The 26,397-nt window shown below is 43.2% G+C and overlaps 1 long non-coding RNA gene across 3 annotated transcripts in view; it reads right to left on the bottom strand.

Moving 5' to 3' along the window:
• LOC112449031 (uncharacterized) overlaps nucleotides 1-19,015 on the bottom strand; it is a 46,726-nt gene extending 27,711 nt beyond the window's left edge. Inside the window, exons 1-2 of one of the 3 annotated variants that reach the window (XR_003037478.2) lie at nucleotides 18,667-19,015; nucleotides 9,999-10,082 (exon numbers count right to left, since the gene is read on the bottom strand). This is a non-coding gene — a long non-coding RNA (uncharacterized lncRNA). Of the gene's footprint in view, nucleotides 1-9,998; nucleotides 10,083-13,028; nucleotides 13,124-18,666 lie in introns of those variants that run through there. The other 2 variants (XR_003037479.2, XR_009496649.1) reach the window with 2 other exon arrangements.
• Between the last annotated feature and the right edge of the window lie 7,382 nt (nucleotides 19,016-26,397).

Below are 26,397 nucleotides of genomic sequence, written 5' to 3'. Positions count from 1 at the left end.
TTAGAAGAAGCTGAGGAGACAGCTCAGCCTGGGACATCATAATCTTAACCAGATTAACGATTCCCTGCCCACAGGGTCAGGGTAATGGAGTCTTGCTTCTCCTTTCACAGGCATGAAATCCTCTCATAACCTCAAACAAGGGCTTGCTGACTGTCTCATTCACACACAGTGCCTACCAAAATGTACTGGGTGGAAATTTGAGCCCAGGCAGGTTACAGCTTGTTGACTTTTCCTTATGAGCAGTTAGTCTAAAAACAGATTTCAAGCAAAATATGGACATTCAAAATTGCTGTGCCATCCTTTATGAAATAAATGCTATTTACCCCAGAATTACTGAAATCTCATCGATTTGAAATGGGCTGACCCCAAGACATAGGGATGAATAGAAATGAAAGGTGAAAGAATCTGCCCTGAAGAACGATCATCTTATTCTCCTACCACCTGTGATCTGGAATGGACTAGATCCTGGATTAGGCAAATTTCCCAGCACCTTATAGGGAACGTACTCTCACTTTACCTCTTCTTCTGTGCAGCAGTTGTGTTCCGAGTAAGATGGGTGTTGAGGTGTATATGGGATGCAGGGAGATGACAAAGAAGAGGAGGCGATTAATCCTTTCAGTCATTCATTTCACAAGTATCTGAGAACCGCACTTGTACAAGCTGGGGATATTGTTAAGCAAAACAGTCAACACTCCCTGCGCTTACGAAGATCACATTCTAGTGAAGGGAAAGATGACAAAAAAGAACAAATAAATATGCAGCATGTTAGACAGTAAGTGCTAAGGAGGAAAAATAAATAGAGGGTCTTAAAAAGTCTGGTGGTGCAATTTTACATGAAGTGACACGCTAACCTGGGATCCCATGTAACCCAAATAAAGACTCCCAATTGGTGGAACTATCCTAACCTGGTATGGTAGACTTAATGTCAGTTAGTGCGTGAGTTTCCTAAGGCTGCTTTACCAAAGAATTACAAACTGAGTCAGTTAAACAACAGAAATGTACTGCTTCATGGGTCTGGAAGCTAGAAGTCTGGGATCCAAGTATCAGCAGGGTTGCATCCTTCTGAAGACTGTGAGAGAGAATTGTTCCAGACCTCTCTCCTGGCCTCCTGGGCTCATCAATGGCATCCTTCCTGTGGCTCCACACTGTCCTCCCTGTCAGCGTCTCTGTGTGTGTGTCTGTCTCTGTCCAAATTTACCCTTTTTCTGAGGACACCAGTTATACTGGATTCAAGCCCACCCTGATGATTTCACTTTAATTTGATGATCTGAAGATCCTGGGCTTCCCAGGGGTGTTAGTGGTAAAGAATCGCCTGCTGATGCAGGAGACCTGAGGGACATGGGTTGGATCCTGGGGTGCAGAGCTGGACATGACTGGTGTGACTGAGCACACATGCACAGGTCCTGGGGCTTAAAAATGTAACGTCTTCTTAGAGGGACACGGCTCCACCCAGAAAACTGGGTGAGTATGAAATGTAATGTCTTCTTAGAGGGACACAGTTCCGCCCAGAAAACTGGGGGAGTGTGAAAGGTAACGCCTTCTTAGAGGGACACAGTTTCACCCAGAGAACTTGGTGAGTATGAAATGCTTTAAAAAGGAAATTGTAAAGTCCTGACAATAGCACTTGGAGAGAGGAACCATATAAGGGGTTGACTATACTCATCAGGGAATGGTAATGATGCCTGCTTCTATATTTAATAAAGGCTAATTTCAGCCTACAAACATTTGTAATGAATTATTTAATGTAACTTGGCAAAAATATACCCATTGAACACAGATGTTGTCTTCTGTTGCTATTGGATTTGGCTATAGGATAAGAAACGAATTAGTGATCTCTTAGGGACTAGAGCAGCAGAAAATTGGACAGACAGCGGTCTCCCTAGCCCAATCACAGCAACTGAGCACGCACTGGGCTGGTACCTGTGCTAGCAGCAGCTCAGCATTGCCTCCTGGGTTCCCTAATAAGCATATTTTCTTTTCACAAAGTGTATAAAATGTTATCAAGCTAAATTTTTCCCTCTGCCAACAAGTTAGGGATAATGTGCACCATGTGAATCAAGCTGATCACATAAATTAAGCCTTTAAAGCACAATATCTGAGCATTTCCCAACTGAACATTACTTTTCTGTATAAATTAAAAATGTCTAAAAGGGGGTTTATTAGAAGGAAACTATCAAAGCTTTTCATGAACATGCTTTCTCTTTTGATCTATATAATTTTCAAAAAGTGTTAGACATATCATGATTTCTAGAACAACTGGAATTTTAAATATAAGAATCAGAAGGAAAAAATGCAAATAGAAAAGACATTATTTTTGAAGCCATGTGTATTTCGCTGCAATTAGTCATTAAGCAGAGGAAATGAATTTCGGTAAAATGCTTGCATTATCTAACACTTTATCAACCAGAAAGCTCCAGAAAAAAAGCATTTCTAATATCCCCCAACACAAATCTTCAATCTGTTAACCACAGGACTACAAGAAGGTTGTTATTTGCTTTCTTACTGGTTTAGGAGGAGAGAGAAAATTACATCTTTGCATCAGTGAGCTTTTTCAAACAATGGTGATTTACATGTCAGTCTCCTGATTATTAAATATTATCTATGTGATTTCCATCCACATCCAATAGAAAAAATTTTAATCACAGATGATATTTTAGAAATACTATGTACTTTGAATTTACATAGAGCCTTGGAGAAGATCAAAGTCCTTCCAAAGTATGCTTGTGGATCACTGAGCCAGAACAGCTCTGAAGTGGTCATTTATTTCCTAGCCGTCTCCTCAAGCACGTCAATATTAAAATATCAAATATTAGCAGACTTTTCAGATTCTAGTCTTAAAGAACTCAGCCCATGTGAGACAAGTTAACAGTGCCTCTTTGGGCTCAGGAAATTACCAAATAATACACACAGTGTTCTTAATATATCCAGGTGGGTGACCATGAGCAGCAATGGAGAAACAGCTGCTGTCTGAGTGGAAACCAGGGAAAAATAAAGTTCATCTCCTTTGAAAGTTTAACCCATCAAGTTACTGGACCACAGAATATTCAAACGATACAAAGTCAAGTATGTTACTTTGCAAGGACTTCCATAACAAACCACAGAGTGGGTGGCTGAAACAACAGAAGTCTATTTTCTCATAGTTCTGGAGGCTGAAAGTTCAAGGTCACGTTCTGGCAGGGTTGGCTTCCTCTGAAGACCATGAGAGAAGAGTGTGTTCTAAGCCTCTCCCCTGATTTGCAGATGGCCCCCTTCTCGTTGTGTCCTCACGTGTCCCTCCTTGCAGGCACACCCCTAGTGTCTCTCTTTCTCTGCATCCGAGTCTTCTAAGGACATGAGCCAGATTTCAAAGGCCCATCCTAACACCCTCATTTTAATTTAACTACCTCTTTAAAGGTCTTATCTTCAGATAAAGTCATCTTTTGAGATATTGGGTAGTAGGACCTCAATGAATGAATTATGAAGTGAAACGACGCTGCCCATAACAGCAAAAGATGGGCATCATCTATTGAGCTCAGCCATCATGACTCCACTGGGCATAAAGCTTTGCATACTCTTCCCACTTGAAGGACGGATGCAGGCACCATCTTATTCAACTGCACAAGCTACGGCTGTGTGATCTGCCTGGCAAGAGAAGACTGAGCACAATATGGACTGTTAACGTAGCATCCCGCCTGCAGCATGTGAGGCTGCCAGTCTCTCCCTTCTACTCTTGAAATGAAGAGGAAATGCAATGTGGACAATGAGAGTTAAGGCTTTAGAAACCTCAAACTAGAATACAGAGTCCATTGGGAGATTTCAAAACTTTGCCTAGCACAGTGTTTGGTACAATCAAGAGCTCCCTGAATTGTATATCTCTAATAGGTTGTCCTCTATCATTCCCCTTGCTTATATCTTTCAGCAGTGACCCCTATCAAAACAGAGATAAATCACATTCACTGGATTTCCCCAGTTTTAGGCATCCATCATACTATTGACCCTGGAGCAACACAGGCATTAGGGCCATTGACTTTCCACACACTAGAAAATCTGTACGTAACTTATAGTTGGCCCCTCTGTATACACCTTTCCCCACATCCACAGTTCCACACCCGTGTACTCAACCAGCTACAGATCATGTAGTTCTGCAATATTTGCTACTGAAAAAGTCCATGACTAAGCGGACTCATGTACTTCAAACTGTGTTGTTCAAGTGTCAACTCTCATTAGAGCCTGCTGATGAGTGAATATACCTCCTCCTCTAGAGGCAGCTTCAGAGCTACCCCAGTCACAGGTCCAGCAAGTTGCATGCTTCCTAAATCACCACCTTTGGCTTTTCCAAGTGATCTGATTCAAATTGCCTGCCCATTCTTGCTAGGAGACAGGCAGTTTAAGCTTATCACTCACAGGTTTTCACTTTTCTCCCCACTACTCTGTGTTGTCTTATTAACTAGTTGAAGGAGACAACTCTAAACAGAATGGACTTTCCATTGATCAGCTTTGCTTCTGGTTTGATTCATCTGAATACCAATCAAGGAAGGGCCTTCACAGGAGTGCAGCCAGCTGGCAGTAAGGGCTTACGTGCTTTTTCACTTTCTACAGTACAGGGTAAATCTTGTTTCTTCTAACAAAATACCTGACATTTATTACATTTCTCACAAAATGTCCTAATTAGTAGGTGAACATGTGCTCACTTACAATGTAAGTTACACGATTATGACTGAAAGGCAACCATGTCCACATGCATTTTTATTGCTACCATTGCCATGGTTCAGGGGCAAGTATCCACCTGCAATGCAGGAGACACAGGAGATGTGGGTTCAATCCCTGGGGGAAGATACCCTGGAAGGGGAAATGGCGACCGACTCCAGTAGTATTGTCTGAGAAATCCCATGGACAGAGGAGCCTGCAGGGCTACAGTCTGTAGTGTTGCAAAAGAGTCGGACGTGACTGAGCACAGCACAGGAACACATGCAGACGTAAAGTCTTTGTGCCTTCTAGGTCCTGTTCCTGCTCTTAGGACTGCTGAACTCCCTTCATTTGCTGAGATTCCCAGGAAAGAATCATTAGAGACCTCTCCCAACAGCAAGAGGAATCTCAGTACCAGTTCGGCTCCCCTGGCCCTCCTCTCTCCAGCTTCCTGGAAATGAAGGTTATCCCACTTTGTTGAAAGATCTACTGTCCCTGCCTTGCCCTGTGGGTTACAAGGGAGAGAAGAGAGAATAAGCAAAATCAAAGGTTGGATGCTGTTTCCAGAAAGGCATTCTCAGATTATAAATTATCTAAAGGGAAAATTTCACTCAACCAGTGATTCGTTCAGCTCTGTGAAGCTGCAGATGTTCTAAAAGGACTCTTTCCTAAAGATCACCAAACCTTGAATTTTTCCTGCCAGAGAGGAGCTGATCGTCATGGATACCCGTGTTATTACCAGACATTAAGAAGGAAGGTGAACTCTGTTCTTTCCTCATAAAACACATTTTGTACCTTCCCTTCTTCTTTTCCACTGAACCCACTATGGTTACAAGTACAAGCTATGACTCTGGAGATGGAAAAATCTGATACCGTCAGCACAAGTGGAACAAAATGAAAAAGGAAAAAAACATACACCCATCTGGACTTCCATATGCTCTGTAGCCAGGAGGCTAATATAATTCCTTGAATGTTGGTTATAAAGCAATGTGCTATGGATAACTGCTATGCACTGAGCTTATTTAGACAAGTGTTCTTTCTACTCAATAAACCTTTGAAAGGATTAAAGTACAATCAGTCCCAATTATCTCCCCGTAAGTCCTTCCCTTCTACCCGAGCTTGGACCATACCCTACAACCGGTCCCTGTTTTCATCCTGGTCTGAGTCCCTATCCACTGAACCAGGTGACAGGATGTAAGGAGAGACAGGAATTCAGGGAAGGCTGAGAAGTTGATCATGACAAGGCTGCTGGGCGCATGGCCAGGCAGAGAGCTGCTGACAAGATTTCCCTAACAAGATAGCAGCCAGGCTGCGTATGGATTTTAACTCTGAGCAGCAGGAACCCTTCGGAATATGTGATGATTTTTTTAAAGCAATAATCCTGGTGCCAGTGTGGACAGTGTGCACAAGAAGAGAAAAAGGATGAAGGGACAACTCATCCGATGGGATTGCCATGGTCCAGCAGAGAAATTAGGAGGCCTAAATGAAGGCAACTCCAGGAGGCATGGAAGGGAAAAACCAAATTCAGCGTTGTTCTCAGAGTAATACCTTGGGAAAGCACACTCCCTTCTCCTCAAAGAAAGAGAGCAAAGGTTAAACCCCTAATCCTTCGGGAATCTTTGCAGCCCCTATTATAGAAAGAACAATATTAGGGACTCTTTTAGTGCCTGTTGAAAAATCTGAGGAAAAAAGTAGGGAGAACCTTAAAAATATAAAACTTATCTCTTTATATTATATGAGCAACAGTCATTAATGTTCTAATTTCTCATATTAACCTAAAAATTACTTCATTATTATTTCAAAAAGATCATATTTTTTGTTAATTTTATCCTGTTATGCTGAATATAAAATTGCCCTTGGTTTTTCGTTCCTTTTCATTTTGTACTGATGACACCTCAGATTTCCACCTACCTCCAAAAGCTCAGTAACAGCCTTCAATATACTTCGTAATAAAATTAAAACTAAATGGATTTCAACAATCTAGCTTAAATGCTTTTATGTCCTCTTTTATATACATCCTTTTGCGACCCCATGGGCTGTAACCTACCAGGCTCTTGCGTCCATGGGATTTTCCAGGCAAGAATACTAGAGTGGGTTGCCATTTCCTTCTCCAGGTTTTATATACATCCTTTAAAGTTGGACTCTACACAGTGGGTTTTGTGTCAATCATCCTTTTAAAAAGGAGGGGATTTTTTAAAGATACTTTTCCCCCTTAAAATTTAACCTTCATGCAAAGAAAGTGGAGTCACTCAGTCGTGTCCAACTCTTTGCAACGGCATGGACTGTAGCCTACCAGCATCTTCTGTCCATGGGATTTTCCAGGCAAGACTACTGGAGTGGGTTGCCATTTCCTTCTCCAGGGGATCTTCCCAACCCAGGGATTGAACCCAGGTCTCCTGCATTGCAGACAGGCACTTTACCATCTGAGCCACCTCATGCAAAAATCTAGTCAAAACTATTTTTACAGGAAAGAAATGTAAAGACCAACAATGCAGCATGGGTAAATGAACACTATCATAAAATTATTTACAAAGACAGCACCGTTCTAACCAAACTCTCTGTTGTTCTACACTTGGATTAATGGTGGGTTTCAACGATTTTACCTTTAGAAAGGATAGACCAGCTTAGAAAGGATAGGCTGGCTTAGCTGAACACTACTTTGTAGGTCAGCAGGTTCAAGGTCATCCCTTAGAATCAGCTTCCCAAGCACTCTAGAGTGTGATGTGAATTAGATAACCATACCAACCTCATGCCCAGATGCTCAGGGACCCATGTCCAGGATACAGGAGAGTCTAGTCTTAGACATTAAAGGTGGGTGGGAAGACAGAATTGAGGGACGTATTTTAAAACAAATAACAATTTCAAAAGGGGTGGGGGGAATCGCCTCATGTCCTCACTGAAGCTTCGTGGGAAGCCTGGACACAAACTCACTTCATCAGAGAAGCAGATGTTTCTGATTTCTAAGCTTTTTTCTTGTTATGAAAATAAGCACAGGTTTAAAGAGAGCCGTGTTTGTGAGGCCATGACGTGGAACATGCATCCCGCAGGTACAGCAGCAGAAGCCCTCACCTGTTTTCTGATGGGCTGAGCAGAGAGACAAGCTCTCGGGAAGTAAACAAGCTTGTCAGTTCACTAAGAAAGCAGCAGACCAGCTGTCACTCTCTTGCACAACACTTAGTTTTTAATTTTATTCCCAAGACACAAAAGCAAGCATCCAATATCACCTCTCCTTTCTCCTAAGTAACACAATGGGACTAAGATTCTCTGAATCTGAAGAGAAAAATGTAATCAGAGTAACTAGAATAGGGAGAAAATTTTTAAATATATATATATATACATAAGGGAGAAGGAGGCAGCAGCCACTCACTCCGAATGGGATTTTCAGTGGATCTTCCCAATCATGCCTGGAGTCTTTCTAGGCAGCTTCCACTTTCACCAGTATAACCCACATTTCAAAAGCAAATTGGATACCTGCATGAACAAGCAGGCAGTTAGGCAGCTAATTACTGTTTGCAATTCAATTACCTAATTACTGTGGGCAAGTGCAGGGTGTCTGTGAAAGCAAACAGTCCCACCCACAAATACTGCTGATTTGATTAAGGAGGCTTAGGGGCAAAGAACTATGTTCACTGCTAGTGCCTAATAGGCTCAATCATTTTCCCCCTGGGCCCAGGAAGGTCCTGGTTAAACACTCCTGGGAATGGAGTGGGGAAAGACCACCCAAGCAGACCTCACGAGCGTCTCCCCATGTCAGGCTGACACTAAGCTGGAACTCTACCTCACCACTCAAAGAGTGGTTCACGGAGCAGCACCATCAGCATCTTCTGGGAGCTTGTTCAGGAGACAGAACCTCGGGCTCCACCCCAGACCTGCTGAGTTAGAAGCTGCATTATTTTACGATGCCCAGGTGATTCATATGCCCTGTGCGTTTAAGAAGCACCACTATAGAGGGCTGCTCAGGAAGCAACGCTGCCCTTGACTCTCATTTTGCAGAGTTAGGTTGGGGAGTGGGGAGCGGTTGAGTGTTGTCCTAAGAAGCCTTCCTTTCAAATGAGATCCAGGATGGTAGAAGGAGGTGACCAGTCATTATTCAGCCACCATGAGCAAGCTTGAAGCTTCAAGAAAAATCCAAAAGTGGCGACTTTTCAGGAACAAAACCTGCAAATGCTAATACTGAAAGTTCTCAGCCCATGCCCTGGGAGGGAGCAAAGGCCATGGAGCCCCTTCCCCCTCCCCAAAGGCTTTCACCCTTCGCTCCATGAGCGTCCTCTCCTCGTCTAGGAGCCATTTGATTGGTGACATCTGTCTTCATCTGGGACTACATGTTCAGCTGCAGAATCGTTCTGTGAATGTCCTCAAGCAGGACTTGGAGCCCAGTTAATCAGTGCCATCGGCTTCCCCAGACAGGCACCTAAGAGTGCTCTACCTTGAGGTCTCTGCCATCTCCACAGAGGCAGCCACACTGACGTCTTGACCTGGGTGGTGCTGAGAGCATGGTCGCGCAGCCTCAGGAAGAGGCTTTTCCACTCCCAGATAGACTGCTGCAACCACCTCATCAATCTTGCTCACTCTGCATGGTCCTGGACCCTGAGAGCAAGCCGTTTCAGGTGAAATGGTGCAGTTTGTCTTCATGATCGAAAGGAAAAGCACTGCAAAGGAACCAGACACCTGACCTGCCACTTACAGCTGGCAACCTCGGGTTCAGTCTCCTCATCTGGAAAATGAAAGGATGGGACTGGGTGGTCTCCTTAATTCCCTTCCAGCTCCTACAGTAATTTGTCTTCATCCTCCCATACTTGGGCTCACAGCTTCTAAGTCTCCCTCCGGAATCTCCATGGAGCACATGAGACCTTCCATTTCCCAGTGTGGTTTCTCAGCTCTCTCCCAGCTACACTTTCTTGCTATTAATTTCACCCCGTTCAGAGCTTCCTTCACTAACTGTTCCACTGGGCACCTTCCAGGAAGCAGTGCTCTGCAGTACTAGCAGCTAATTTAAACGCGTGAATTTTCCCATGGAGTATTTGGACTTGAAAGGAGACCTCCTGCCTTAGCACAAAGAACTCAGTTTCTAATGATGAAATTTTAAACTTGCTCCCTTGATAAAGAAACTGCGGCGTTTCTACACATAGCCAAGCATTAGGCACGAGGTCACAAAACACAGTCTGGCTCTTTTCATTCCAGCAGCTGAGGCTCTGAGAGATGAGTTCACTTGCCCAAGGAGATACTGCCAGGATTAGAATGAACATTTCCTGAATCCCAACACAGTGAGAAGGTTCATCTTTTTTATTGTTACTGTTATTAAAGCATCTGCAATTCGAGGTATCAGCACTTACCCTGAGATCACTAAATTTGTCTCCCCAAATGTCAATGGAACACCAGATCTCAGGAAGGAAAAGGATGTCATTTTAGGACTTCTTCTGTAAAGGAAACAAGAAAGTATCTTTCACAATAATGCTTTACAGTAGTGATCCAAATGAAAGCTGCATTTGTGCATCCTCAGTCGCTTCGGTCGTGTCTGACTCTTTGCAACTCCACGGACTGTAACCCACCAGGCTCCTCTGTCCATGGGATTCTCCAGGCAAGAATACTGGAGTGGGTAGTCATTCCCTTCTCCAGGGTATCTTGTCGATCCAGGGATCGAACCCGCATCTCTTATGTGTCCTGCATTGGCAGTCAGGTTCTATACCACTAGCACCACCTGGGAAGCCCAAAGGAAAGCTGCTGCTGCTGCTGCTAAGTCGCTTCAGTCATGTCTGACTCTGTGTGACCCCATAGACGGCAGGCCACCAGGCTCCCCCGTCCCTGGGATTCTCCAGGCAAGAACACTGGAGTGGGTTGCAATTTCCTTCTCCAATGCATGAAAGTGAAAATGAAAAGTGAAGTCCCTCAGTCGTGTCCGACTCTTAGCGACCCCATGGACTGCAGCCCACTAGGCTCCTCCATCCATGGGATTTTCCAGGCAAGAGTACTGGAGTGGGGTGTCATTGCCTTCTCCTAGTGGGCTCTTATAATCAGTGATTCAATAACCCAGTGGGAAAAGGCAATGTTGCCGGAAGTACAGAGATTATCACAAGAGACCAAGACAGAGAAGAGGAGACAGTGAAACCTCAGGGACTCCAACTGTCATTCATTGGAGTTAATGACTTTGCATCTTTGTTTGATGTTGGATTGGATGATCTCAACATTTCTGTCATACTCTGAAAGGTTTTTTGAAGAGTGTAATAGGTAGAAATAATGAAATAATGTAATATGTAGAAATAATGAATCGACCCCAAAATGAATATTAAAGTAAAAGTAAAGTTAGTTGCTCAGTCGTGTCCAACTCTCTGCGACCCCATGGACTGTAGCCCACCAGGCTCCTCTGTCTATGGAATTTTCCAGGCAAGAATACCATAGTGGGTTGCCATTTCCTTCTCCAGGGGATCTTCCCAACCCAGGGATGGAACCCAGGTCTCCAGCATTGCAGGCAGACTCTTTACTGTCTGAGCCACCAGGGAAGCCCAAAATGAAGATTGGTAGGAATAAATAAATGGTCTGACATGCTGTTGTTGTTCAGTTGCTCAGTCATGTCCTACTCTTTTCAACCCCTTGAACTACAGCACACTGGGCTTCCCTGTCATTCACCATCCCCCAGAGTTTGCTCAAACTCAAGTCCATTGAGTCAATGATGCCATCCAACCATCTCATCCTCTGTCATCCCCTTCTCCTCTTGCTTTCAATCTTTCCCAGCATCAGGGTCTTTTCCAATGAGTCAGTTCTTCATACCAAGTGGCCAAAGTATTGGGGTTTCAGCTTCAGCATCAGTCCTTCCAATGAACATTAGGGTTGATTTCCTTTAAGATTGACTTGTTGGATCTCCTTGCAGTCCAAGGGACTCTCAAGAGTCTTCTCCAGCACCACAGTTAGAAAGCATCAATTCTTTGGTGCTCAGCCTTCCTTATGGTCCAGCTCTCACACCCATAGATGACTACCGGAAAAATCATACCTTTGACTATATAGATTGCTATTGGCAGATTGATGTCTCTGTGTTTTAATATGCTGTCTAGTTTTGTCATAGCTTTTCTTCCAAGGAACAAGTGTTCTTTTAATTTCCTGGCTGTAGTCACCATCTGACTTGTGGATCCATATAAATGGCTGTACAAGGACAGGATGAAGTGCAGCCATTGCGTAGAAGCTCTGATTTTTTTTAAATCACTGATTTCAATCAATCTCATATGACTTAGAAAGGATTAATTTGAGTCCAAGCAGAATGAACATGTTTATTTTTACAAAAATTAAGAAAACTTGCAGTCTTATTCTGCGTGGTTATGCCACTTCTAGAGTTGCATTTCATTTTGATGCCGTACCTATGTGGATGCAGCATCATCCACATATGGATGTGGACAGGAGAAAGTAGCCAGAATGGTGAAGAGAGTCTGGACTTTGTTTTGTGAGGAATGATAGAAAGATGCAGAATGTTTAGTCTGAGGAAAAAAAGTTCTGCATGGCTTCATGACTACATGAAGGGCTGTCATTTCAAAGAGGGGTTGGCACTATTCCGTGCAGCCCCAGCAAGTGGAGTTGGGGCCGGTGCAAAGGAGATGCAGAGCAGGAGGGCTCTGAGCCGTCAGGGGCATCCGAGCACAGAGCGGGCGCTTCAGGGGGTCAATCACCAGAGCCGCCCAAGTGCTTCTGCTTGTTCTCCTTTGGAAAGCATCCAAGCATCAGATGAGTGAATGAACAAGGTGACCCTTTCCAGCTAAGAGTCTGTGAAATGGAGGGAGGAGCGGGACAAAAAGGGAGCAGGGATGAGCACATACCAGGTGTGTATTACTGCTTTAAATGAAGGGAAGAACAGGAAATCATTCATTTTCACAGAGGAGTGTTTTTAGTCTATTTCGCTAACATACATGGAAGGCACTTCTACAGCATTACAATAATTAAGGCACTCTTGATGTCACTGATACAGCAAGGTTATCACCTATTAGTAAGTTTTATTTTTCACTAATGAGATACAAATGTATCTTGTGTTTATAACTAGAAAACTCATTTTTTTTCCATACCTAATGTGTGAATTCACTCCACGTGCCATATTTAAAGTTGTCATATCTCATTAGCAAACTTTATTTTTACTTGACTGGTTGAAAACTCATCATGTTAATGGCAACTCTCATTACTTTATGAAGAAGTGTCTATTTGCTCTGTATTCATTCTAAGTTTCTTTGTTGCTGCCAGTGTAACTATAATTTATTAAGATATGACTGTATTCAGTGGTGTCACCATCTGTGTTATTAATATGAAAGCAAAACAAAATCTGCTCGTTTTATCTTATAGCTACCGCTGCCCCCACCCCCAAATCTAATGATCCCCTTGTTTTGACTCACCCTAGAGGCATGAATTGTTTCTTGATTTTAAAAGCTTCCATTTGGAGAGTGTTTGAAGTTCACCACTTCTTTATAGACACAGGAGAAATCACTAAAACTCTGACAAAACACATCACAGTCAAATGTGCAGATGTCTACAACTATTAATTAGCACAGATATTGGAATTATCAGAAAATACCATTCCTCTGCAGTTTGTATCACTATAGTCTATTTTGAAATTGTGCTATATTACACCCCAATAAAATCCTGGAGACAGAGAAGAAAGAGATTCATTAAAAAGTGATTCATTAAAAAGAGATTCATTAAAAAGTGATAATTTTTAATAATTAAAAGAATAAACCACTAATTCTTTTTAAGAAAAGGAAAAAAGGAAGCAGTGATTTTTGGACAGCTAAGGGATAAAATAAGGCCCCTGCATGTTACCAAGAAAGGGAAAAGCACCTACCACAATGTTGGAGAAAGGTCAAAGGGGATGTGAAGACATCAGAGGCCATTTTTACCTGCTTTTTAGTTCATCCTGGGTTATAATGAGGCCAGTAGCATATTGGGCACCTACCGACCTGGGGAGTTCATCTTTCAGTGTCCTATCACTTTGCCTTGTTATACTGTTCATGAGGTTCTCAAGGCAAGAATACTGAAGTGGTTTGCCATTCCCTTCTCCAGTGGACCACATTCTGTCAGAACTCTCCACCATGACTGGTCCGTCTTGGGTAGCCCTACATGGCATGGCTCATAGTTTCATTGAGTTAGACAAGGCTGTGGTCCGTGTGATTAGATTGGTTAGTTTCTGTGATTGTGGTTTCAGTCTGTCTGCCCTCTGATGCCCTCTCTCAGTGCCTACCATCTTACTTGGATTTCTCTTACCTTGGACGTGGGGTAGCTCCTCTTGGCCACTTGCCACTCCAGCACCCTGCTGCCACAGCTACTGACCTTGGATGTAGGGTATCTCCAATATGCTACTGGAGATCAGTGGAGAAATAACTCCAGGAAGAATGAAGAGATGGAGCCAAAGCAAAAACAACACCCAGTTGTGGATGTGACTGGTGATGGAAGCAAAGTCTGATGCTGTAAAGAGCAATACTGCATAGGAACCTGGAATGTTAGGTTCATGAATCACGGCAAATTGAAAGTGGTCAAACAGGAGATGGCAAGAGTGAACGTCGACATTCTAGGAATCAGAGAACTGAAATGGACTGGAATGGGTGAATTTAACTCAGATGACCATTATATCTACTACTGTGGGCAGGAATCCCTTAGAAGAAATGGAGGAGCCATCATAGTCAACAAAAGAGTCCAAAATGCAATACTTAGATGCAATCTCAAAAATGACAGAATGATCTCTGTTTGTTTCCAAAGCAAATCATTCAATATCACGGTAATCCAAGTCTATGCCCTGACCAGTAATGCTGAAGAAGCTGAAGTTGAACAGTTCTGTGGAGACCTACAAGACCTTTTAGAGCTAATACCCAAAAAGATGTCCTTTTCATTATAGGGGACTGGAATGCAAAAGTAGGAAGTCAAGAAACACCTGGAGTAACAGGCAAATTTGGCCTTGGAGTACAGAATGAAGCAGGGCAAAGGCTAATAGAGTTTTGCCAAGAGAACACACTGGTCATAGCAAACACCCTTTTCCAACAACACAAGAGAAGACTCTACACGTGGACATCACCAGATGGTCAACACTGAAAGCAGATTGATTATATTCTTTGCAGCCAAAGATGTAGAAGCTCTATACAGTCAGCAAAAACAAGACTGGGAGCTGACTGTGGCTCAGACCATGAACTCCTTATTGCCAAATTCAGACTGAAATTGAAGAAAGTAGGGAAAACCACTAGACCATTCAGGTATGACCTAAATCAAGCCCTTATGATTGTACAGTGGAAGTTACAAATAGATTTAAGGGGCTAGATCTGATAGACAGAGTGTCTGATGATCTATGGACATTCATGACATTGTACAGGAGACAGGAATCAAGACCATCCCCAAGAAAAAGAAATGCAAAAAAGCAATATGGTTGTCTGAGGAGGCCTTACAAATAGCTGCGAAAAGAAGAGAAGCAAAAAGTAAAGGAAAATAGGAAAGATATTCCCGTTTGAATGCAGAGTTCTAAAGAATAGCAAGGTGAGATAAGAAAGTCTTCCTCAGTGATCAATGCAAAGAAATAGATGAAAACAATAGAATGGGAAACATTAGAGATCTCTTCAAGAAAATTAGAGACACCAAAGGAACATTTCATGCAAAGATGGGCACAATAAAGTGCAGAAATGGTATGGACCTAACAGAAGCAGACGATATTAAGAAGAGGTGGCAAGAATACACAGAAGAACTGTACAAAAAAGATCTTCATGACCCATTAACCACCATGGTGTGGTCACTCACCTAAAGCCAGATATCCTGGAAAGTGAAGTCAAGTGGGCCTTAGGAAGCATCACGATGAACAAACCTAGTGGAGGTGATGGAATTCCACTTGAGTGATTTCAAATCCTAAAAGATGATGCTGTGAAAGTGCTGCATTCAATATGCCAGCAAATTTGGAAAACTCAGCAGTGACCACAGGACTGGAAAAGGTCAGTTTTCATTCCAATCCCAAAGAAAGGCAATGCCCAAGAATGCTCAAACTACCGCACAATTGCATTCATCTCACACACTAGAAAAGTAATGCTCAAAATTCTCCAAGCCAGGCTTCAGCAATACGTGAACCCTAAACTTCCAGATGTTCCAGCTTGTTTTAGAAAATGCAGAGGAACCAGAAATCAAATTGCCAACATCCACTGGGTCATCGAAAAAGCAAGACAGTTTCATAAAAACATCTATTTCTGCTTTATTGATTATGTCAAAGCCTTTTGGAGAAGGCAATGGCACCCCACTCCAGTACTCTTGCCTGGAAAATCCCATGGATGGAGGAGCCTGGTAGGCTGCTGTCCATGGGGTCACTAAGAGTTGGACACGACTGAGGGACTTCACTTTTCATTTTCACTTTCATGCATTGGAGAAGGAAAAGGCAACCCACTCCAGTGTTCTTGCCTGGAGAACCCCAGGGACAGGGGAGCCTGGTGGGCTGCCGTCTATGGGGTCGCACAGAGTCAGACATGACTGAAGTGACTTAGCAGCAGCAGCCAAAGCCTTTGACTGTGTGGATCACAATAAACTGTGGAAAATTCTGAAAGAGATGGGAATACCAGACCACCTGACCTGCCTCTTGAGAAACCTGTATGCAGGTCAGGAAGCAACAGTTAGAACTGGACATGGAACAACAGACTGGTTCCAAATAGGAAAAGGAGTATGTCAAGGCTGTATATTGTCACCCTGTTTATTTAACTTATATGCAGAGTAAGTACATCATGAGAAATCCTGGACTGGATGAAGCACAAGCTGGAATCAAGATTGCTGGGAGAAATATCAATAACCTCAGATATGCAGATGACACCACCCTTATGGCAGAAAGTGAAAGAAGAACTAAAGAGCCTCTTGATGAAGGTGAAAGAGGAGAGTGAAAAAGTTGCCTTAAAGCTCAACATTAAAAAAACTAAGATCATGGCATCTGGTTCCATCACTTCATGGGAAATAGATGGGGAAACAATGGAAACAGTGGCTGACTTCATTTTGGGGGCCTCCAAAATCACTTCAGATGGTGACTGCAGCCATGAAATTAAAAGACATTTACTCCTTGGAAGGAAAGTTATGACCAACTTAGACAGCTTATTAAACAGCAGAGACATTACTTTGCCAACAAAGGTCCATCTAATCAAGGCTATGGTTTTTCCATAGTCGTGTATGGATGTGAGATTTGGACTATAAAGAAAGCTGAGCACTGAAGAATTGATGCTTTTGAATTGTGGTGTTGGAGAAGACTCTTGAGAGTCCCTTGGACTGCAAGGAGATCCAACCAGTCCATCCTAAAGGAAATCAGTCCTGAATATTCATTGGAAGGACTATGCTGAAGCTGAAACTCCAATACTTTCACTACCTGATGTAAAGAGCTGACTCATTTGAAAAGACCCCAATGCTAGGAAAGGTTGAAGGCAGGAGGAGAAGGGGATGACAGAGAATGAGATGGCTGGATGACATCATCGACTCAATGGAGATGGGTTTGGGTAAACTCTGAAAGTTTGTGATGGACAGGGAGGCCTGGCGTGCTGTGGTCCATGGGGTCGTGAAGAGTCAGACACAACTGAACTGAACTGAACTGAATGAAGCCAATTGCCAAAGAAAATCGTCATGTCAGCTCGTATCTGGGCAGACTGACAGAAGAGGGGCCCTGGGTCATCCCAGTGCAATCAGACCCTCTCCCTCATAAAGACCTTTATGCTGAAGAGCTACTCTGTCCCTCAGTAACCCTTCAGAGCCTCTCAAGAAACATTCTTCAAGAGATTATTCTCGGGGAGTTCAGTCCATTTAAATAACCTGAATTTTCAAGCTCATGTCTTTCTCTTGATCACTACCATTTTTACCAAGTTTCTGGCACAGGGGAAGGAGCAAGAAAGTCCAAAGTGAAAGTGAAAGTCACTTAGTCGTGTCTGACTCTTTCCTACCCCATGGACTATACAGCCCATGGAATTCTCCAGGCCAGAATACTGGAGTGGGTAGCCTTTCCCTTCTTCAGCGGATCTTCCCAACCCAGGGATTGAACCCAGGTCTCCCACACTGCAGGCAGATTCTTTACCAGCTGAGCCACAAGGGAAGCCCAAGAATTTGGAGTGGGTAGCCTATCCCTTCTCCAGCAGATCCTTCCGACCCAGGAATCAAACCAGGGTCTCCTGCATTGCAGGTAGATTCTTTACCAACTGAGCTATCAGGGAAGCCCCAAGAAAGCCCAAAGCCCACAACAAATAGGACAGTCATGTTCCTAACCCTTGGAAGCCACTGACCCTCACTGGACCTCCTCCCCACCAATCACAGCTGCCAGAGAAACACAGCCCCAGTCCAGGTCAGCCTGCTTTGACAGCCCCGTGTCAGGCAGTTAGTGACCTCTGAGGAAATGAGGAAAGTTACTTGAAACTTTGCTCAGTGCTGTCTAGAGATGGGTAGAGGTGAAGGGGATTATTTTTATATTTTTTATTTCATTTGACTTTCCAGACACAACTGAAAGTTATCAAAGTAAATATCACATTGGTCAATGCACAAAAGAAGAAATCAAGGCAAGAAGAAATTCAGGCTTTTCATAGTTATTGGTGTCACTCAACTCTGGCTAATAATTCAAAGGTCAGATGGTGATAAACAAAATTAAGATTAGAACCCCAGTGCCCAAATCCCTTATTGAAAGCTCTTCAGCCAAGTCAACTGCTGTCTTTCCAATACTATTTAATTCTCTTCAAAAAAATCTATCAATTCCGCATTAATTCCAGAAACTTCTAAATTCTGATGAATCAGTCAAGTCCACAGAAACTCAATATTTTTAGGTTAGACAGGTCAGTCAATAATTACATGATTTTTTACTGTAGATAATAATAGAAGTTTAAAGAAGATGCTGGAAGAACACAGTAGAAAAAAAAAAAACCTCTTTATTTTGTCTGAGGATGTCAAATGTAGTAATATTTGAACTAGTTCTTAAAATACAAGAGTTCCCAAAGTAGACAAGAGGCAAGAAATGTCCCCGAAGAAAGCACAGGGTAAATAAAGGCAGAAAAATATACAGACCTCAGGTGTTCCAAAGGAATGATCAAGGAATCAGAGCTGCTACGTGGGAGCTGGGCTGTCAAGGTGGCTGTTTGCTGGTTAGTCAGCCCCGAGCGCCGAGAAGGACCCTCTAGAGACAGTGAGTAATGACTGTTATCAGCAGCCTGTTCGGAGCAGAGTGCCAGGTTGCAGATCGCACTCTACTGACACGCCAGCATGAACTGAGAACAGCAAGGCCCCTTTTGCTTATATTATCACTAACCCTCTTCTCCCAAGCTGACATCATCACTTCACCTCCCCTTCTACATGATCCTGGAGGTCTCCCATGTGCGTAACTGAACATCCACAGCAAGTTCTCTGTTTGCAGTGAATGGAGTCATTCATCCCGTTCCAGGATCTTCATTATAATTGCGTGACGTTCTCACTGTGGGCTGCCTTAGGGCAGCCAGCTCAGGGCTGGCATGAGGCAGCGGCTGGTAGAGCCAGCTGCTAATATGTCCAGCTTTGATGCACAAAGTGAATGGGAGTTTAAAAAAAATTTGATGTCCATTATCATCACGATTCATCTTCTTCCATCAGCACAAGGACTTCCCAATGATGCTGTCTGACTTTTGGGGAAAAGCTCTATGGTCAAGCTGGAGGGACAGGGCTGTCACTGACAGTCAGGGCTCCTCTGAGGTCCCTGCTTCGGACACTGTGTTCCAAGCTCAGCCGAGCCAAAGTTGGCCTGCACAGGGCTAAGAAAGCTTCCATAAAACAGAACCTGAGGCCTCCTCCTCCCTCTAAGAGAAGAAGGAAGCAGTGTAAATGACTGTCATTTTCTTTTTCTGTGGTACCAGAGCATGGAGAAATATCACAAACATGAGGCAGGGGAAACGGGAGATCTTAATCCTGAGCTGCTGAATTCACAGAAGCTGAAAACCACAATAGGTAAGTTCACACCCAACACTGCTTGGCATTTCACCTGGTGTTTTCAAGAATCTTGGGAGCAAGGACTTTGAAAATACAGCCATTTCATCTGCAGACAGGCACAGACTGCCTGAAACCTTGGGATGGAGCTATGGAGCTCTGAGTGCCTGTATCTGTGAGGATCCAATCAGAAAAGCAATGTATTGCTGGGATTTGACTTACAAAATTGAGGGAGCTGGTAAATAGTCTCTGAAAAGCTATTGTCTCTGCATCTAATGCTGGAGCTTGATGTCCAGAGGGCAGGAGGCCCAGAAGGGAAGGTAGATGTAAAGTGGGCAGAGAAGACGAGCTGGCACCGTGTGGAGACACCGGGTGGCACCTCACTGTCCCCCACAGGAGAAAAATGAATCCTTCTTACAAGGTCGGACACACTCTTGGCTAGCAGTCAGAGAAACTGCAAAAGGACCAGGGGAAGATGGAGCAATCATAGACCAAGGGGTGGACAAGCAGGTGTGAACCTCTGTGCAGAGTGACAGAAGACCCGGTGACCCTGCTCAGCCTTCTGAGCACAAAAACTATCCGGTCGTTGCAATTACAGTTGTGCCCCCTAAAGCTTGCACAGAAGTGTCTCTTGTGCCACCTTGATTAGATGCACACAAGGAGGAGGATTCTGCAACATGGTAGGCAGCCCGGTCAAGCTGAAATGCTGCACAGCAAGCACATACCTTTAGAACTGACTTTGGGACTCGAACTGAAGGTGGATGACGTATAGGTGTTGTGTTATTTTCTTGGTGCTTATAATAAAGTGTCACAACCTGGGCAGCTTGAAACGACAGAAATGTATTTTTTCGCAGTACTGGAGGCTAGAAATCCAGAATTGCAGTGTCAGCAGAGCCATGTCTCCTCCAGAGGCTTTTCCACAGCCCAGAGAAGAACCCTTTCTTGCTTCTAGTTTCTGTGGTTGTCAGCAGTCCTCTGTGTTCCTTGGCTCATGGCGCATAACTCCAGTTAAGCCTCTGTCTTCACTGAGGTCTTCACTGAGGTCCCAGGTTCTCTGTGTGGCTTCTCCTCTTCTCTCCGGGACACCAGCCATGCTGGGTTTAGGGTGCACCCTAATTCAGTCTGACCCGATCAATTGTAAGGTAGCTAATTACATCTGTAGTTGGGCTTCCCTGGTGGTTCATATGGTAAAGAATCTGCCTGTGGTGTTGAAAACCTCGGTTCAATCCCGGGTCAGGAAGATCCCCTGGAGAAAGGGATGGCTACCCACTCCAGTATTCTTCTTGGAGAATTCCATGAGCAGAGGGCCCACCATAATTCAGTCTGTGGTGCACGCATGCTCAGTCGTGTCTGACTCTCTACAACCCTGTGGACTGTTGCTCGCCAGGGTCCTCTGCCCATGGAATTTTCCAGGCAAGAATGCTGGAGTGGGTTGCCATGCTCTAGGGGCTGTTCCCGACCTAGGGAGTGAACCCACATCTCTTGGCGTCTCCTGCATTGGCAGACGGATTCTCTACTTGGAACCTGATTGTAATGTAACTAATTATATCTGTAGAGACCTTTCTAAACTTTCAAATAAGGTCATACTCTAAGTTTCTGCATCATGAATTCTGTGGGGGACACTATTTAACATAGTACAGGTATCATAAGGGAAAATCTAGACCAGGAAATAAATGGAAATTTTAAAACAGAGAATTCAACCCAAGAAGAGCAGCCTCATTCCAAAGGATCATGTGTTCAGAAATGCGTCAGGATCCCAGTGGGACCCTAAATCTGTGGACCTTGGAATTCAAACATATCTAGAAGACTGGGAGGCATGCATTTATTGTTATTTATTTCCTCATAGTATATACCTTAGTCTTATTCAAATAAAAAAATCTAGGCTCAGATAGGTTAAATAATATGACCAAGTCTATACAATCAGAAAGGAGTAGGGTAGAATTTGAACTTAGAACTGCTAGCTTCCATAGGATATCTTCTATTATGGACATCTTATAACAATAAATAATACTGAGTGAATATTAACAAACTTTTCCAGACCATCTCTTACTGATTCTTCAATGTTTATATTAAGTATTACATCCTTTCTGCAGACTCCCCTGACTGCAGTTCTTCCACTGACCTCCCACATTTTGATCACAGTTCCAAGAATGCACTGATTCCATTGTTCTGAAGTTAACTATTTTCATACCTGTTTCCTGTCTCCTGCATGAGTACAATTTTTATCATTGCAGTATTCCTGCACCCAGCCCAGTGCCTGGCATATAATACGAGTTCCAACCCTAATTGATTGAAGTTTTTCAGAGAAGAAGCATCACCTTCTAAAAATTTCTGGGAATGTTGTGTCTATATCCTCCCCCGATACACTATTTTCAGACTTTTAGAGACTCTGAACTTCTCTCATATGCCAAATAAAATACTTCTACTGCAATGCAAATTTTTATTTCTCTTCTTTTTTCTGAAAAGATATAACTAGTCTTGAAAACTTCAGAAAAAGTAGCAGGTAATTTTATGTGTCTATTTTTCTTTCTCTGGTTAATAATCTCACTTCCATAACCTAATTTTATGATTTTTTTGAAAACCTGTTACCTGTACTTATGAACACACATAAATGCTTTTCATTTCACTTTTGTTTTTAGATCATTTCAGAACCTTTAGAAATCCACATTAATCCCAGCCATGCTTTGGTTCTATTTCTCTCATGTATCTTCTCTACTTCTTGCTACTTTGATCATATCTCTAGGAAAAAGCATCTGTGCAAGCTTTCTAGATCAAAGCAATCCTTCATCAGACTCACTCACTTCCCAGGGAAACACATCACCATGAAAACTGCCCCAAAGTAGAGGAAAAAGGCAAGGCGAGATTTACTCAGGACCACCACCTAATTTTAGACTCACTGATTCCCCTGGGCCTTTCAGCAACTCAATTTTATTTTTATTTATCTAGTAGCCTTCAATTTGCTCTTTGTTATCCACAGTAGAGGCTACAAGTCAGATCCATTTATTGTAGCTCATGACCAACTCTCATTTCATTAAATATTTCAGTCCATACCTGGCCATGTCCTAGATCCTGGCAATCAATGTGTATACCACAGGCCAGCATCTCCCAGGAACTTGTCAGAAATGCAGCATGTCTGGCCCCTCCTCAGATCTACTGTGTCAGAATCTGCACTTTGACAAGCTCCCCAGTTGATTCATACACAAAAATTTGTATTAATTTTTGAGACCTGTATCCCTAGATAATTGGAGGTGACTGTGAGTTAGAGGTAATAAATGTAGATGGCATTAAAAAAAAAAAAAAACTATTCTGGAATCTCTGAAACCCTGGTTCTTCTGTATTTCTACCTATGTGATCTTTGGAAAAACACACAGCATTTCTGACCCCCAATTTCCTCAACTGTATATAAACACTGTAAAGTAATCCAAGAGCCAGTTGCATCAGAGTCGTAAGTGCTACTCTATAACTACTAAAGCAGAATTTCTCAGAGATTTACACTTTTAACAAGTTTTGAGGTGACTCTAATCGCATGTTAATTTCAGAGGGTCACTGTTACCAATGCATGCAGAGAACTACCTTTTCAGTCTTGACATCAATGCTAATGACATGCGGGCCAGTTCTAGTAATGCAGAGGACGGGGATTTAAATAATTCTGACTAAATTGGTGTCTAGACTGTGTTTCATCTTCCTTCTTTAGTCTCCATCATACAAGAAGTGGTAGTGTTTCCTCAAACTGACTCATCGCAGGAGGACTGCTTTACGGAAGAACTCAAAGACTGACAATCATTTGAAAACATTCTGGCAAGACAAAGGCATGTGGTGCCTAGAGAGTTATTATTATCAGTGGCTATTCACTGCTCTTCTGATTTGTCTAAGAATACCGAAAAGGTTTCCAGGGAGATGTAGCTCCCTACTTTCTCCTTCGCAAGATGTTTCTACACCTGGTGGTTAAATAAGATGCCGAAAACCAAGCACTCCCTTCTCACTGCTGTGCAAGCTTTCTGGATCAAAGCAATCCTTTCAGCAGTCCTATGCAATTAAGCAGTTAGAGAGCAAAAGGATGGAAATCAACAGTTGGTGAGCCTCTCCTACATGCCAGGCACTATCCAGTACTAGTTATCCTGTGGTTGCAGATACAGAAAAGAAAAAAAAGTATAACCTTAGTAGCCAGGGGTTTATTTACTGCATTTTACAGATAATGATGAAAATTGGCATTGGACACATTATACTTTATTTTCAGGCATACGTTTGATTCTGAGCTTTATTAGCTCATTCACACATGCTCAGTCACTCCTATCCGGCTCTTTGTGACCACATGGAATGTAGTAGCCTGCCTAGGAATTTTCCTAGGTAAGAATGCTGAAGTGGGTTGCCATTTCCTACTCCAGGGGATCTTCCTGACCCAGGGATTGAACCTGCATCTCCTGCATTGGCAGGCAGATTCTCTACCACTGAGCCACCTGGGAAGCCCCAGTCAGCTCATTAGAAAAACCTAAGAACTAATAGTCCAGCAGTGCTCAACTGACAATTCATTCACCATCTAATCCCATTTATAGTTTTCAATCTCATAGCATCATGCAACTTAATTCATGAGATACTGTTTAGTGCTGGGTCTGCTCTCTGGGCCTTGACAGGCAGGGTGAGGGAGGGTTAATACCAAATGATGATAACACCTAGGAAGACTGCCTCACATCCTGCTCTAAGATGGGGTTGGTACAAACAAATGAGTTGAGACCACACGAGTAAGGAACATGTACTCGGAGACGGACTCTGGAAACTTCCACTGATAACTGGCTGAGGGGGACAGACAAGCACAGGAAGGATCTTAGCCTGCTGAGGTGGAGAGCTGAGCATCACAGGAGAAAGATCAGATAAGCGCAGGACAGACAGTAGGGCAGGTCAAGGTCTAGTCAAGCGAACAGGAGGGCCCCCATTTGGTGGCAGCATAGCAGATATGAAGGGGAGACCTGGGAAGACGGGATATATTGTGGAAAGCCTTGAATGTCAAGCCAAAGAGTGTGTCATATATTCAGGAGGTTTTGGAGCAGCAGAGCATTTGACAAAAGCTACACTTTAAAAATCACTCTGCCAGCTCTGTGTAGGGTTCCTGGAGGAGAAAGAAAGATAGAGCTAAGAAAGGGGGCTGTGAAAGTGTTAGTAACTCAGTCATGTCCAACTCTTTGCGACCCCATGGACTGTAGCCCACCAGGCTCCTCTGTCCATGGGATTCTCCAGGCAAGAAATACTGGAGTGGGTAGTAATTCCCTTCTCCAGGGGATCTTCCCAACCCAGGGATTGAACCCAGGTCTCCTGCATTGCAGGCAGATTCTTTACAGTCTGAGCCACCAGGGAAGCCCCTAGGAAGGGGCCTGTAGCCAAACCAAAGCCCCTGAGTGGGTGAGAGTAGAAAGCGCAGCTGATGGGAGAAACAGAATGTGTGCACCTCGCCGGGGACTGAGTGTCACCAGGAAGGCAGACAGCACTGAGCAGAGGCCACCTGTGACCCTTGACATCAGCTGGATGGCATTTGTATCCCAACTCACTCAGCTACCACACCTCTTTGAATTTGAAAGCTTATTTGTAATGGGGAAAAATTAATTGTACAGAGCTGTGAGAGAAGGAACAGAGCAAACTTGTGAAATGTCTCATTCCGAGTGCTCTTGATACCATGGCTTCCTCCTCTCCCCATCCTTTTTACTTAAAACACAGGGTGTGTTGGGTGGGGATGGAGTGGGAGGTTGGGGTTAGCAGATGTAAGCTATTTTATATGGGGTAGATAAACAAGGTCTTACTGTATAGCACAAGGAACTATATTCAATATCCTATGATAAACCATAATAGAAAAGAATATTTTAAAAGAACAACCCAATCAAAAAGTGGAAAAAAGACCTAAACAGACATTTGTCCAAAGAAGACATATAGATGGCTAATAAACACATGAAAAGATGCTCAAATTCACTCATTATTAGAGAAATGCAAATCAAAACCACAATGATGTATCATCTCACACTGGTTCGAATGACCATCATCAAAAAGTCTACAAACAATAAATGCTGGAGACGGTGTAGAGAAAATGGAACTTTCTTACACTATTGCATACTGGGAATGCAAACTAATACAGCCACTATGGACAACAGTGTGAAGATTCCCTAAAAAACTGGGAATAGAACTGCAATACGACCCAGTAATCCCACTGCTGGGCATACACACCGAGGAATTGAAACCAGAATTGAAAGAAACATGTACCCCAATGTTCATCACAGCACTGTTTACAATAGCCAGGATGTGGAAGCAACCTAGATGTCCAACAGCAGATGAATGGATAAGAAAGCTGTGGTACATATACACAATGGAATATTCCTCAACTATAAAAAGGAACGCATTTGAATCAGTTCTAATGAGGTGGATGAACCTGGAACCCACTATACAGAGTGAAATCAGAAAGAGTAAGACAAATACTGTATATTAACACATATATATATGGAACTTAGAAAGGTGGTACCAATGATCCTACATGCAGGGCAGCAAAGGAGACACAGATGTAAAGAACAGACTTTGGGACTCAGCAAGAGAAGGTGAGGGTGGGATGATTTGAGAGAATAGCATTTAAACATGTCCATTACCATATGTAAAATAGATGACCAGTGCAATTTTGATGTATGAAGCAGGGCACCCAAAGCTGGTGCTCTAGGACAACCCAGAGGGATGGGTGGGGAAGGAGGTGGGATCGGGGGTCATTATGGGGGGGGACACGTGTATACCAGTGGCCGATTCACGTTGATGTATGACAAAACCCATCACAATATTGTAAAGTAATTATTCTCCAATTAAAATAGGTTAATTAAT

Source organism: Bos taurus, chromosome 12 (assembly GCF_002263795.3).
Source record: "Bos taurus isolate L1 Dominette 01449 registration number 42190680 breed Hereford chromosome 12, ARS-UCD2.0, whole genome shotgun sequence".
Classification (NCBI taxonomy): domain Eukaryota; kingdom Metazoa; phylum Chordata; class Mammalia; order Artiodactyla; family Bovidae; genus Bos; species Bos taurus.
This window is presented reverse-complemented; position numbering and strand designations above follow the sequence as displayed.